Raw genomic sequence first — 14,318 nt, 5'->3', positions numbered from 1 at the left:
AGAAATCTACTGCACAAGACAGTAACTTAACCCAAGGTGAATTAATTTATTAAGTAACACAATACAAATTATATTGTCAAATGCATTTTCTTAATGTCTAGAGCAGTAACAATGTCTGTAGATAAAATATGTAAAATAACACCATTGTTAAATTTAATATCCATTTCTCAAAACCATCTTAACACGTCAATGTAACTGACTGTTTATGTCTTCATTTATTAGGCTTAGCATCCATCCCTCAAGGGTCTCAGAAATCCATCTCCAGAGATTCCCTGATCTGGAGACATAAGCAAGTTTTGTAGCAGTGCATTTAACTTCCTGTTACACTCCATTCACTTTTGTGCTACTGACATGATTTATGACCATATCTACTGGCAGTACTGACATTTTCTGTGATTTCTTGTCCCAGTACTTTGAGTGCATCCTTGTTACCACATGCCACAAGGGTACCACATAGTTGCAAACAATTCAGAAAAGCTTGATCCATATGCCTAAAGAAAATGTTCTAGCCTTATGTGACAGTACTTTGACAGTTTTCTTCACGACAGCAGAAGAGATACCTGCCAGAAGGAAAACAATATAGCATTACAGTACTAAACTATACTTATAACAGACTTCTTCTGCATTATTACCCTTCAATAAAGTACTGTCTGTGATGAGCCTGGTGTTATGGGAAGTATCAGTGTTAAGCCAGCTGATATATGCTGTATGTCCCACATTTGGCACAATTCTTCACTGCAACTTCTTTAAATTCACTATATGTATCCTATGCCCTTAGAAGTCTTATTTATTCTTGCTGCTAACACACATAAATGGAACTGTATTATTTATAACTCTGTTTGCATGATTCATGACTGTAAAAAGTCTACAGGAGCAAATTCACTTTCCCAGGTAAAACACGAACAATTAAATATGCCATATGCCTTCATGTACCGTAAAATCATCGTAAATCATAATATGGTGCCTATAGCAGTCTACAACAAACCAACACATGAGAGCTGCAAGTTCACTGTATGGGATATGCATGTTCTGAAGAGCTTATTAAATGGAATCATGGGTGATCTCTTTTCTTTTTTACTTGCATAGTTAGCTCATAGATGCACAATGAAATGAATGCAGCAGTGACATTTACAGATAAAATAAAATGCTGCACAAAATGGCTTTGAATACTCATTGACATAGCCTGGAACTCACTGTTTGTGGGATATTTTGCATAAAATCAAAATATATTTGTTATATATAACTTAGTGGCCTGCAGAAAGTTTGAATACTCTATGCTAGTGATGATGAACATTTTGAGCTCAGATGTCAACAAATTCGGAAAATGCCTGTCTTGATTCTGCTGGTGTGTCATCCCACCCCCAAACAAAAAAGAAACAATCCTTTACATATTCATTTATTTAAAAAAACACAGTCCAGTCATGTGTGCTGGTATGTATTATAAAAGTAAATGAAAAATCAGTGACTTACAATAGAGAAAACGATATGTGCACTGATAATTGGCCTTAAAACAGTGCATCAAAAAATTACCCTACTTTTAATAGTAATTTTGAACTGAACTGAAAATATATGGTACACATTGCATTTGATGTGATTAACACCAATTAATGACTTTTTTGTTGTGGAGTTTTAATAGATAAGTGCAGGGTCACATATTTCTTGTATTTTTATTCAGTCAGTTTCTTTGGTAACTTAGGTGTTGGTGAACGCTGGTGTGTCACCCCAAACATCATGGCGTGTCACCTTTGACATGCGTGTGATAGGTTTGCCATCACTGCTCTATGCCATGTTGATATTTTCTCCTTTCTACTTTCAGCATACTACAGTAAGGTTTATTTATGCACAAAACCAAAAATATGATTTTTTTGCCAAGTGTGATGAGTAACAGAAAATTAAAACTAACATACCAGCAAAGTCACCTACAGTTTATCTTGAGTCAGAAAATAAAGCATAGCATTCCAAACAAAATCTTTTTTTTTTTTAAAACAATTTTATTAATTTTAAGTAAATATATATAGACATTCACATGCCCCGTCCATTCTCATGAAGCTCGGCGCAAGGACAGTTTTAGCCTTGTGCCGAGAGTCCTCATTACAGATGGTGCAGCAGCGCCATATGAATATTTATGAGGGCACGTCGCTGCACCCTCAATGTGCACAGGAAACGTGTGCGAGTGCAGGGGGCGTGTACAAGTGCTGTACGGAGGTGTAAACATGCCCCGACAGTTGCACAACCTACTATGCTTACTATTAGAGCCCACCTCTAATAGTAAGCCAGTAATTCAGTGTCCGTGGATACCGAAATGTATGCTAAGCATACAAGAGTGTCCACGAACAGTGAAATAAAATTGAAGTAGTAAACACACAAGCACGTAGTGGAATGTTGAGCCCTGTCCCTAGAACTTTCACAATAAAATTCCCTGTGTCCCTATTTTACATTTGTATTGCTGCAATATCGAAAGTGTAAGCAAAGCGCAGCATGTTTGTGCGTCGATGTCCTCCGCCGAGCATAGCTTACACATCAAAATCATTCAAATAGAGAAAAACATGCGAAATCAACGTAAACGTCAATAGTGTAGTAGTTAGAGCATCTGCCTCCAGTATTATATAGTGCTGTCAGTCAGGAAATCCTTCTATGTGGCACACCTCATCACTAAGGACTTTTCATCCAGAAAAAAGGAGGTCATTGTACCACTGTACTCATCCCTCATTAGACCCATTATGGAATACAACGCCCCATTTGGTATGTACCTCTCATGACATCTGCAGCAACTGGAAAGGTCGCAGAAATACCTCACTATAAGAATCGCAGACCTAAAGCAGATGGCCTATGCTGACCGCCTTAAAAAACTCCAGCTATACTATGTCTCATATCATCTACCCAGAGACGATCTCTGCTTAACATACAAGGCCATGTCAAACCCAGAGCTGTTGGACATGCTACACTTAAAGAAATCCCAATCCCTCACAGCCACATGCTCCAGGGATCTAAACCTTGTCATCACAATAAACAAAACATGCTGGAGGGATAGGTTCCTGACCCAGCGACTCCCCAGACTCTAGAATAGACTGCCCATACATGTCAAGCAGAGCACCTCCTTGGCGCTCTTCAAAAGGAACCTTGACGATTGGATGGGAGAAAGGAAATTCATCCCGGGGATCACGTCAGTCGCCCTGCTAGACAGGGGACCAGGGAAGTAACTAGTGTGGGAAGAAATAGCCAGGGAATTGTTATGTCTAGGCTTGTATAGGCCCTAGGGCCGATAGATAGCCTAGAACCAACCTATGAACCTAATGAACAGGCACTCACGGTTTGAGTCCAACTGTAGCACATATCATTTTCCATGTGGTATGAATGTCGTTTTGCTGTAAAACTGACATAATAACATGTAAATGTGAACTTGAGTATTGCATGAGGTGTTTAACTAAATTTCATTCAATCAAAGTGGTACTGTCATAATGAATAGGGCACTAGTAAGCAAGTGTAAGCACAAATAAGCAGCAGTAAACATATATAAGTACCAGTAAGCAAGTCTGAGTGTGCTTGCATGGGTGTAAGCAGTGCCCAGCATAGGAAATGTATATAAGCATGTACAGATATATAATATATATATATATATATATATATATATATATATATATGAATAATGAATGTCGTAACAATAAAGCATACAAAAGGAATGAGAAGGGAATCAACATCAACTCCAGTATTATATAGCGCTGTCAACGTATGTCATATCAAGCTGGGCAGGAGTGAGCAAAGCACTACTACTTAGACCTCTCAACCAACTGGGGACAAATTTCAACAGAATCAGGGACAAGTCAAGAAAAAAATCAGGGACAATCAGGGACACTTTTAAAATATTAGTGCTATTAACTTGAAACATTGACAGAATCAGAGCATACCTGAAAATCAGGGACAGTTGAGAGGTATGCTGCTACTCACACCACAGGCAGGATATTACCAGTGGGAGTAACATTGTTGATCTGCTAAGTCTACTTAGTCCCTGGTGGGACTACCCAAAAATTGATAGGATGATTGGCCATCTGACCATTATACAAGAAAGGGCAGGTATGTTCAAGGACTAAATGTTAGGAGAGCCTGATAATACATGGGTTGGGACAACACACGTGTAGGGCCCCTAATGCTTGGGAGAGTGCAATGTGTGGAGGTGTGTCATGGCTGTGATAGCAACTGGACAATAGATGGCATGCGTGTATGTTGAACTTGGGTGGGGTGGAGGAACTATGGGTATGAAATTATGGATCCAGGCGTGTCAGGGTTGGATGGGCTGGTTCTAATTGGACTGCCTCATACAGGTCAGTGAGTTCATTATAAGTATATATGCATACACACATGCATACATCTATATGTAGAAGTACATTCCCTGTAACACATTCATTCCATTTGCAGATATAAATAACATGATTGTGCCCTTACAAACCTCGACAGAAGATAGAATAATAGGTTGTGCATAAGAGGGAAGGGACAAAACTGCAAAAACGCAGAAGTGTGTACAATGTCCAACGTCAGTGCTGTGCTGAAAAAAATCAAATGTGAGGACTTTCTCACACATAGGTTCATAGATTAGTACTAGGCTAAGTGCCCTTGTGGGCCATTTTAAACCTAGCCAATTGCCCCATGTGAGAATCAAACTCTGCACCTTGTGTCTGTAAGGTAAACACCTTAACCATTATACCAACCTCCCACCCTGGAATCATTCCTGTGATCTGCCTGCTATGATAACGCCAATTACTAAACCGGTCTATTTGTAAAAAAATTACGCCAAACTCGTACATAATTAGCTCTCATGTGTAACATGTGTGTTACCACATAGTCATACTTATTAATTTATTGTAGTGTCATGTTAATGGGAGTAAGGATGTAATGAAGCATAGAGACTAACCTTCATGTGGGACAACCCAAAAATTGTGAATAGGTGGCGAATTACATGTAATGAATAATGACAACAATTAAGAGTTATAAACTTCATTTACCTCAGAGAATGTGTATTAATTCATATGCTCTGAGTCTGTCAATGTGTCAAGTTAATAGCACTAATATTTTAAATGTGTCCCTGATTGTCCCTAATGTTGTCATGACTTGTCCCTGATTCAGTTGATATTTGTCCCCAATCGTTTGAGAGGTCTGATAGGGACAGAAAGCACATAATCCACTTACAACCTTAGAAGGATGATAGAATAATAGGTATGCAGTAGCATGACTCAGCTGAAGGATGTGGGTTCCAAAACCCAATTACTTGTTTGTTTTGAATGGTGTCAGTTCCCGTGTATTAGCCAGACAGGTGTAAATTGTAAGAGGAACACACCAATAGTATGAATCAAACTCTGGACAAGCCGCAGATTCCGTACAGTCGAACGGCATGCTTACACCTAATGGGCAGCCATTCCCGATACTGTAGGCATGTAATCTGATGCAATAGGCATCACACAGTAATATCGTAGTCCTCACTCCCACCCAAGGGTGTGAGTGTCAGATCACACTGGTGAAGCAATGTAGAGGCTGAGTGTAAGAAACTGTAACCGGAGGTTAGCATTGCTTAGCTCCGCGCAAACCCACACACACCCACTCACAACTGCTTTAAAGTGCCTTAATCACTCTTTACCCAACAACTCGTGTTCTGGCCAGCAACAAAAGAACCAGCCTCTGCAAGGCTAGAACGCAAGACCCTGTGCATCACAGTCATAGTAGTAAATCACTACGCCATGACAGCAATACATATAAAGGAGGTATCAGCAAATTAATACTTACAACAGGGAAACAAATCAAATATGTGAACTGAATCTATGTACAGTGTAATGTTCTATAACCTGCCACAGACCATAAATATGTGAATTGAAGTACTGCAGTAAACATAGAGTTGAGGTGTCACTGTAATAAGGTTCAGAAGTCCATAGGACCCCAAACAGTGTATGTACACATGAATGACGGATACCAGACACATATATAGCCTGTAATGAGTAAGACATCATTGACAAAAGTCAAATATAATGCTAGATAACCAATAAGCAATGCTATCCGCCACACAGCCCAACTAAGTAATTGTAAGCAATGTGTAGGGAAGCCAATACAATGTGCCAACAGGTACACCTCTTTAAGCAGTGCCAACCTGAAGTAAGCATGTGTGCCTATAGTTTAACCTTTTCAAAACCGACCAATTACTGAAAAGTGCAGGAATCTGGCCCTAATTAAACCGAAGAGGCAGGAATATAGCTCATAACTGATTGTAGCATCCCCCTGCAGGCAGAATGGCTGGAGTGGGAGAAGGCACTCACTTTAGAGTGCAGCACTGGAGCATCCAGGAGTCCAAATTCATGGTATGGCTCCTGGTAAAGCACCATGACAGGAGACTACTGCAGGGCCAGTACCAGGGCTCACAGTACAAAATGGAGGCCTGGGACAGTCTCAACCATGACCTCACTAGTACCACAGGTATCCCCTGGACTGGTGAGCAGGTCAGGCACCACCATGCAGACCTGAAGCAGCAGAGGGGGGATGTCCTGGAACTGGGGATCCAAGAAGCAAGGCAGATGGAGAATGCCCCAGAACTGAGTAAGTACTCCTTCCACTATGTAGTTAATAATTGCCTGGCTTGTGTATACTATGGATAGGCATGGCTAAATATCACTGTTCTTCCCTGACAGCTGCAGATGAGCATGCTGTAAACCAGGAAGCCTATGATGCTAGGCAGCAAAGGATGCGTCGTGAGGCAGGTTAGTAAATAGCCTGCACATACTGTCATAACAAATAAATGTAAGAGCCTGAGAAAGTGTAGTACCATTATACAGAATAGTGTAATATGCTTCAGATAAAGGTGTAACCCCGGCATTGCTTCTGTTTACTCTGCAGTCATATGTTGTTGTACTGTTGCAGTTATTAAACAGTACTGTTGTAGCAAGTAGTGTTACCCACACTGTGGTATGCAGATGCAATGTGTATGAAGTGCTGTTTAACAATGTCGCAAGTGCAAACAGGTCAGTCATATTACACAAAATTCATTGCAAAGCCTCACAACAATTGCCTGATAGCATAGTGTACAGTGATCTTAACTGTAATGCTTTTGTTACACACAGCAGGGCTTTGGATCCCAGGAGCGCTAGTAAGTTGTATACATAATCATTCCACACAACTGCACACAGTCTGTTAGAATGTTCAGAGAGAAAAATGTATGCATATTTACACTTAACTGTACAGATTTTGCTAGAATGCTTAAATAGAGATGGTATGCATATTCATACCCCTCAACTGTTCCGATCTGCCCAGTATGTCCTGATAAATGGCCCACATCACCTGTCTTTTGCCCTGTTCCCCTGACAAATTAGTGTGAAGATCCAAGAAATGTAGGCAGCTGTTAATGACATATAACTGATAGTCAGACTTGTACATAGAGAATGTACATGCAAACACCTGTAATCCCAGCATCTCACCCAAAGTGTATGAGAGCAGTCTCAAAACATGTTGCATTAACAACTGCATCTTGTCAAGCCTGTACATAAGACACAGGTCCCGTACATACTAATCTACAAACATACCATTATACAATATAACGTCATTGGGTAGTGTAATAATACATGTAAGGGACAGACCACTGCAGTGACTACGAATGTTGTGAAAACTACAAGGATGTAATAGTTGTTAATTGAAGTCTGTCTCTCTCTCTCACCCCCTACCATATGTGCAAACATAACTGTTTTACACAACTCATTTGGTATGTCTAAACTCCTACCCTTTGTTGGGACATATGTCCTATTAGTTTATAAATATTCACATCTGTTTCTATGCATGTGCCATGTTAAAATACACTCATATTGGTGGCCTGTTGCCATCAATGAAACCTGCATGTTGTTGTAATGGCCACTGTTTACCCATATATGCATGTGTTCTGCCTACTCTGCAACTATGTTATATCTGGTGCCCTGGTAATGGGAATATCTGTGCATGCTGTTATAACTAATCATGAATGCTGTTGACTATTACTAACCCATATCTGCCTTAAACATACTACAACATAGCTCGTATGGGAAGGCTGGTCCCAGCGGACCCACCTGTCCCACCTCAGCTGGCCATGGCACCAGGCACCAGCACATCTGGGGCCCAGCCTGTCACCTCTTCATCTGTTGGCCCTGCACCACCTTCAGGTGGAACTGCAGCAGGGGATGGGGCTCGGCCCCTCTGGGAGCAGGAGCAGACCGTCACCCGTGATATGGTCCGGGCCGTGGTGCTTAGGGAGCTCGACAGGGAGATTTGAGACCACCTATGCCAGCTTGAGGGCCGAGTGGTGCAACTAGAGGGTGAGCCTGCCTCTCCTACACAGCCCCCAGCACAGCCACCTTCTGGGCTGTGAAGGTGCAGTGGTGACTGTCCATGGGTGGGGACCTCAGTCCCACTGTATCCATTGGTGGGCTCATGGGCTTGCAACTTCCAAACACCCTTCCCCGTCCAAGGTGTTTCCCCACACGTGTCATATACCGCCCCTGTATGCATCTTGTTTGTCTTGTCTGTCATCCTACCCAACCTATCATCCCTGATCATACCAACTCTCCTTCCCCAACATCCCACTCTCACCTAAACATAAGAAAAGAAGGGCAATCTGTTCCCGCAAAAAAGGCACACCCCATACATAGCTGTCCATTTCACACACATGTCCACTGGACACATGCAGACATTTCTAATTGGCAGCACAACATACTATTATTGTCCTCACTCCTCTCTCAGGTTTCTGAGTGCCCAAATTTCCCACCAAATTTATTACATATGCACAGCCATTGCTGTAGAAGAAATGGACAGCTATGGACCTCCCCTACACCCTTCCTGCACATCCCTAGCTATTTTCCCTACTGTCTTTCCCTCTTTGTGCCCCTTTTTCACCACTTTCCTATCAACCCTTTTTTCTTTTCTTTTAAAGAAATTAGCACGGGGGTAAGCAGGAGTAAGCACTTTTAAGCAGCAGTGAGCAGGTTTCAGGGTAAGCACTGCCTACACAGGTTAAGCAATCAAGAAGGTAACTGAGTGTAAGGAACTGCAACGAAAAGTAACCAATGCTTACTGTCGCAAAAACCCACTCATACCCACTTACAACTGCTTAAAAGTGCCTTAATCATTCCATATCCAATGACCTTGTTCTGCCCAGCAGCAAAATAAATGGCCTCTGCAAGGCTCAAAACCAGGACCCTGCACACCACAGCCATTGTGATTTGCCACTACGCCATGGCAGATATACAGACATCAGATGTTATCACAAACATATCATCCAGCACAGTCATTCAACAGTATAGGAAATGTATTCCATCATGTAGATGTATGTGTATGTGTGTGTTTATGTCCAGATATAGATACATACATATATATAGATATATCAAGAACATCCCATGTGACAACAAAGCATTAAAAAGGAATGAACAGGGAAATACCAGCAACTCCTGTATTGTGTAGTGGTGTTGTCCTATGTAATATCAAGACTCCCCCAGACAGACATGTGTCATTAACTCATTACCCCGAGTACCTTCTCATGGCGCCTGTGTGCTTAACACCGAGCGCGCCATGAGAAGATACTAATTTCAAGCTGTTACCCCCGAGTGCCTTCCTGAAGCATGAGAAACTGTAGTTCACATTTGTAGTTGAGCCTAATGTAAAACACACTGAAATCGTAACTCAACGTGTAAATTACATTATACTGTTACGATTCAGTGTGTTTTTACATTAAGTTCACATTAAAATATTATTACAAATTTTGTGTAAAAGGTTCTCGATAAAGCAAGTGGTGGCAGCCAATTGGATTCTTGCAATCCGAGCCACCACTTGCGTCCCAGCTCCACCCTCAGTGAGAAAAAAAAAAAGAATTGCACTGCATCATCCTTTTTTTTTTTTGTTCAGAACTCGAACCTTTGTTTCCTAAATAGACTAAATTAGCCTGAACTACATAAAACTGTTTGTACTGAACTACATAAAACCCTGACTGTAACCCTAAACACCTCGCCCATTCCTTAAACTTAAATCCTCCAATTGTTTTCGAACTCTAATCCTCCCTTCTCATTCCTCTCCTGTCCCCTAGCCCTAAACCTAAATCCCAGTTAGCAGCATAACAACATCCATTTCCAGAACTTGCTATTTATTTCTCAGAGCATTGCTTTCTGTGTGCCACTTTCCAAAACGACAGCCTCAACTTCAAATAAGCAAAATTCAGCTGCAACTGAGTCCTGTTTATAAAATATAGGTAAGTGTACTGGAAGAAAACAGCGCCCCATAATGCCTTGCATCTTCTGCATTTCGATATTTACAATTGCTCCCACATCATTGTATGCACAAATATTTTAAAATCTGGACAACTGAGAGGTATGCAGCTGCAACTTTATGTGAGATTTCATTAACAGCGTCCGATGGTTCTGCGCAGTTATTTCACATGTGTAATACGGACCATACTTTACAACTATACAGATGTTCACAAAATGTCTATATTTTTACTTCATATTTTGTTCCGTTTTTCATAAAATTGTGTTTTGTGGAAAATAAGTTAGAAAGCTGAGTACCAGTTGAAAGGTCTTCACGATGTTTTCTATTGTATACCGCTTACAGCTTCCTGCCAGACTGATCATGGTTTGTATTAGCCTATAACGGGTTGGGATTTTTGTGAATGTTATCTGTGTATGTCTAGAGTGGGCGATATATAGTTGCAGCATGTATGGTTTCAAACGCATAAGTTGATAAAGATTGGGAGCGAAGGATCGGGAGTGAAGAATAATTGAAGTTGATTCATTTTTATAGTTACCAGGATGATGCTTGATGACTGCTGTTTTGCTAGTGTGTTGGCTAATAAAAATTAAGTGTCGTATTTAAAAGCGCGGCTTTCTTTATTTTTGCATTGTAAGTATGTGGTGGTTAAGTAAAGAATTTAATACACAAAGTTTACGTATGCATTAAGTTATTCATCAGTTGTCAATAATTAACTGATTTTTCAGTGCAATTGGCTAAGGACAAGATAGTAGGGCTAAATTAATGTGACCACATGGTGTAGTAGTTTAGTATGTGGCAATTATGCAGCTGTCATTTAAAGATAATATTGTTAAGTACAAATCCATGGACTAAAATAGTATGCATTGGAATGTGTAGTTACTGAGAACACCCTATGTGCGAGTGAAAAAGGTGGTAGGTTGAAGTACCTTTAATTTTAGTGTCGAAAAGAGATATGTTGGAAGGGTTATGTCATGGTTTTAGTAGTAAGTACTCAATATATGTCTTATCCGTGACAATTGTGTTTTGAACAGCTGGGCCATAACTGACGTTTTACAGAGTGATTGCTTAGTAACTATTAGCCCCAAATTAACTACTTCCGACTAACTTCAGTCTGAAAGCAACCTGCAGGTATGTATTTTCCAATATACATGAGATACTACATGACAATGGGTCGTAAACACATGTTTTTTAAAGAAAATATTACTTCTGGCTTTGTTCTATTGATGTATGCCATTAGCTTTTAGTGTTTTGGATTAATGCTACAGTATGTGTACATTTAGTATAAATGTTGAAACTGGAAATGTTTTGCTATGTATCGTTATTTTTGTGAAATGTGACTATGACCATGAATATTGTGCAGTTTTTGTACATTGAAACTTGTTACTTTATTTTTGCATTGATTTAATTGGAGCTTTACTTACTGAGCAGTAACTGCAAATGGGCTATTATCTATTTGCCATTTCTTGGAGAACAAGACAGTGAACAGTGAAGCTATCTAGTCCTTCAACAGAAGTCAATTTTTTGCTACAGTTTTACTCGGTCCTTAAATTGTCTTCTCCCTGTAATATAGTTTTGTTATAGTTTAGATACCAGAAACTTGGACTTTTATCATTTCCTTGTTTGTACATTGAAAAACATAGAATGATTTCCTCACTAGTGTAGACATGTGACGGTCAAAGGCTAGATTAATGTCTGTGTGTGCCCCCAAGTCCCTGACTACTGAGTCAAGTCTTAGGCATGTGGTATCAATATGACAGTCGCAAGGGCTGGCTGACTTCCTGGTGGATACTGTTATGTATTTATTGGAAAGTTTGTCTTAGTCCATGGCTCAGATGCCAGTTATTTGTCTGTGTTAGTCCCTTATGGAGCATTTGTGGCACTGTTTCATTTGAGGATGTGCACATGCCTTGTGGTTGTTCTTGGCCTGGTAGGAGAAATGTACCTCAGAGTTGGCTAGATTTTATTTGTCTTCAGATGTGTTTAGTTTTAGATGGCTTTTATCTTGCTGGGTGCTGCACCTCCTACTTTTGGCCATCCTTCTGTTACAGAGCCTATTGATGCTGTGATTCCACCAAGGGTGGCTGTTATTTATTTTGGTTTAGCTGTTGGGTTGCATGGTCAGTGTGTCCAATAATACATGGGTTTCCTGGGTCACAGAGGGGGACCTATGTCTTGCAAGTAAGTACTATGGGATTTGGCTTATGGCACTTTCAAGATTCAAGGCATATATTGTGACCTGGCTTCTAAGAGACTACCCACAGCTCTTTTTAGTTGACACAGTCCAATGTTTTATATATATATTTATTATATTTTCTTGCACTCTTGTTTTTCTTCATTATCCAGCGGATGTTGTCAGTTATCAGAAGACAAGCTATCTAGACTAGGTAACATGTCTTAGTGTTCAACAATTTTTAGAAACGTCTAAGCAGAGTGAGAAATCCATGTTGCTGTTGTGAATGGAAATATCTTGTGAGTCAGGTGACGGGCAGCAACCCCACCAAATGTTTTTTTTTTGCACCAGTGGTGATTACTACAGCAAATCTGTCATAAATGAGATATGAATTGGGGTGACTTAAAATTTTGAAGAAAGAAATGGTACATGTCCTACGTCCATTTTTTATAATTTTACTGATGACTGCACATACCCTTCAACCATCCAAGAAAAATTATATTTTGGTTGATTTTCCTGTTGGTGCTTGCACATAGGAGGAAATTTTACTGAATGGTTGTTTAGGGAAAATCTTTCATTCTGGTACCTGTGCATATATTATATTGAAGAGCTCACTTGGGTGAATTCTTCATTTTGGTGGCTGTACATACTAGGAAATGTTACATGCATTTCGTTTGGGTAAGCGTTTAGGTTTGGTGATTGTGCATTCCTCAACATTCTACTGAAGGAGTTGCTTGGGTGAAGTGTTCATGCTGGTGGTAGTACATACTAGGAAATGTTACTGAAGGCTTGTTTGGTAAAACATTTTATTTAGATGCATGTATACCTGGACATACTAATGAGGATGTTGCTTGGGGAAATAATTAATTGTGTATCAGGGAAGTACATGGTCTGACTGCTGATGTGACCACTGAGCAAAATAGTTGATTGTGCCATTTTGGTGCTTGTGCATACACAATGCAAACAACTGGAGTGGTTAGTGGGGAAACATAGAAATTAGGTCTGAAAATTAAATATGGTTACATTACTTAGAATACAGCACAGAGATGTAATTATAGTGTAATATGCCAGCATATAAGACATCACACACACCACTGACTAATTAAATAATGTAAAATAAGCAGACAAGAAATCACTTCTGCTTGTATTATTCTATTTGTGATTAGTAGTTGCATGAGTGAGATAAAAGTTATCACTTGTTGACAAATGCCAGCATGGAGCTACCATATTTTTGTGCATTTTCCTGGCTTTGTCAGTCGTGTGGAATTTACGTGGGAGGAAGGGCTCAGTAATATGTAAGTGTTATACTATTTTACTGAATTACTCAGGTGTTCTCCTTACTGATAATGAGTCTGTGTTACACAACAGCTGCACAAGGTAATATAATGAATGCCTAGTCAACAGGTTATGTGCAGCAATTATCACCTTTGTCTGAGCATGCATAACTTTTCAGTACTGAAAGGAAGGTCATTATCACATTAGCAATAAGTGCAGTTACAATACAGCAGTGAGTTATCACTTTTAGTAGAAGTCGTTATCACTTTGATGAATGCACAAGCCAGATTGTCCCTCCATTCTTCATCAACTAGCTATCCTCCAAAACCTCTGATTTATATATATATATATATATATATATATACATACACACACACACTATATATATATATATATATATATATATATATATATATATATATATATATATCTATATCTGTGCATATGTGTGTATATCGATATATATGTATGTACATAATGTACTTGCACATATACACATACACATGAATATCAGTATGGTCAGGAAGGTTCCTCTTCAGAGATTTATGCCAACTTCTCTTGTGTTGGTGGGTGCATCACGGGGGGCATACCCAGCCATCCATGGATCTTGTGATTGACCTGG

This window comes from Protopterus annectens, chromosome 13.part0 (assembly GCF_019279795.1).
Source record: "Protopterus annectens isolate FY-2018-M chromosome 13.part0, PAN1.0, whole genome shotgun sequence".
In the NCBI taxonomy this organism is placed as follows: domain Eukaryota; kingdom Metazoa; phylum Chordata; order Ceratodontiformes; family Protopteridae; genus Protopterus; species Protopterus annectens.
Note: the sequence above shows the minus strand (reverse complement) of the source record.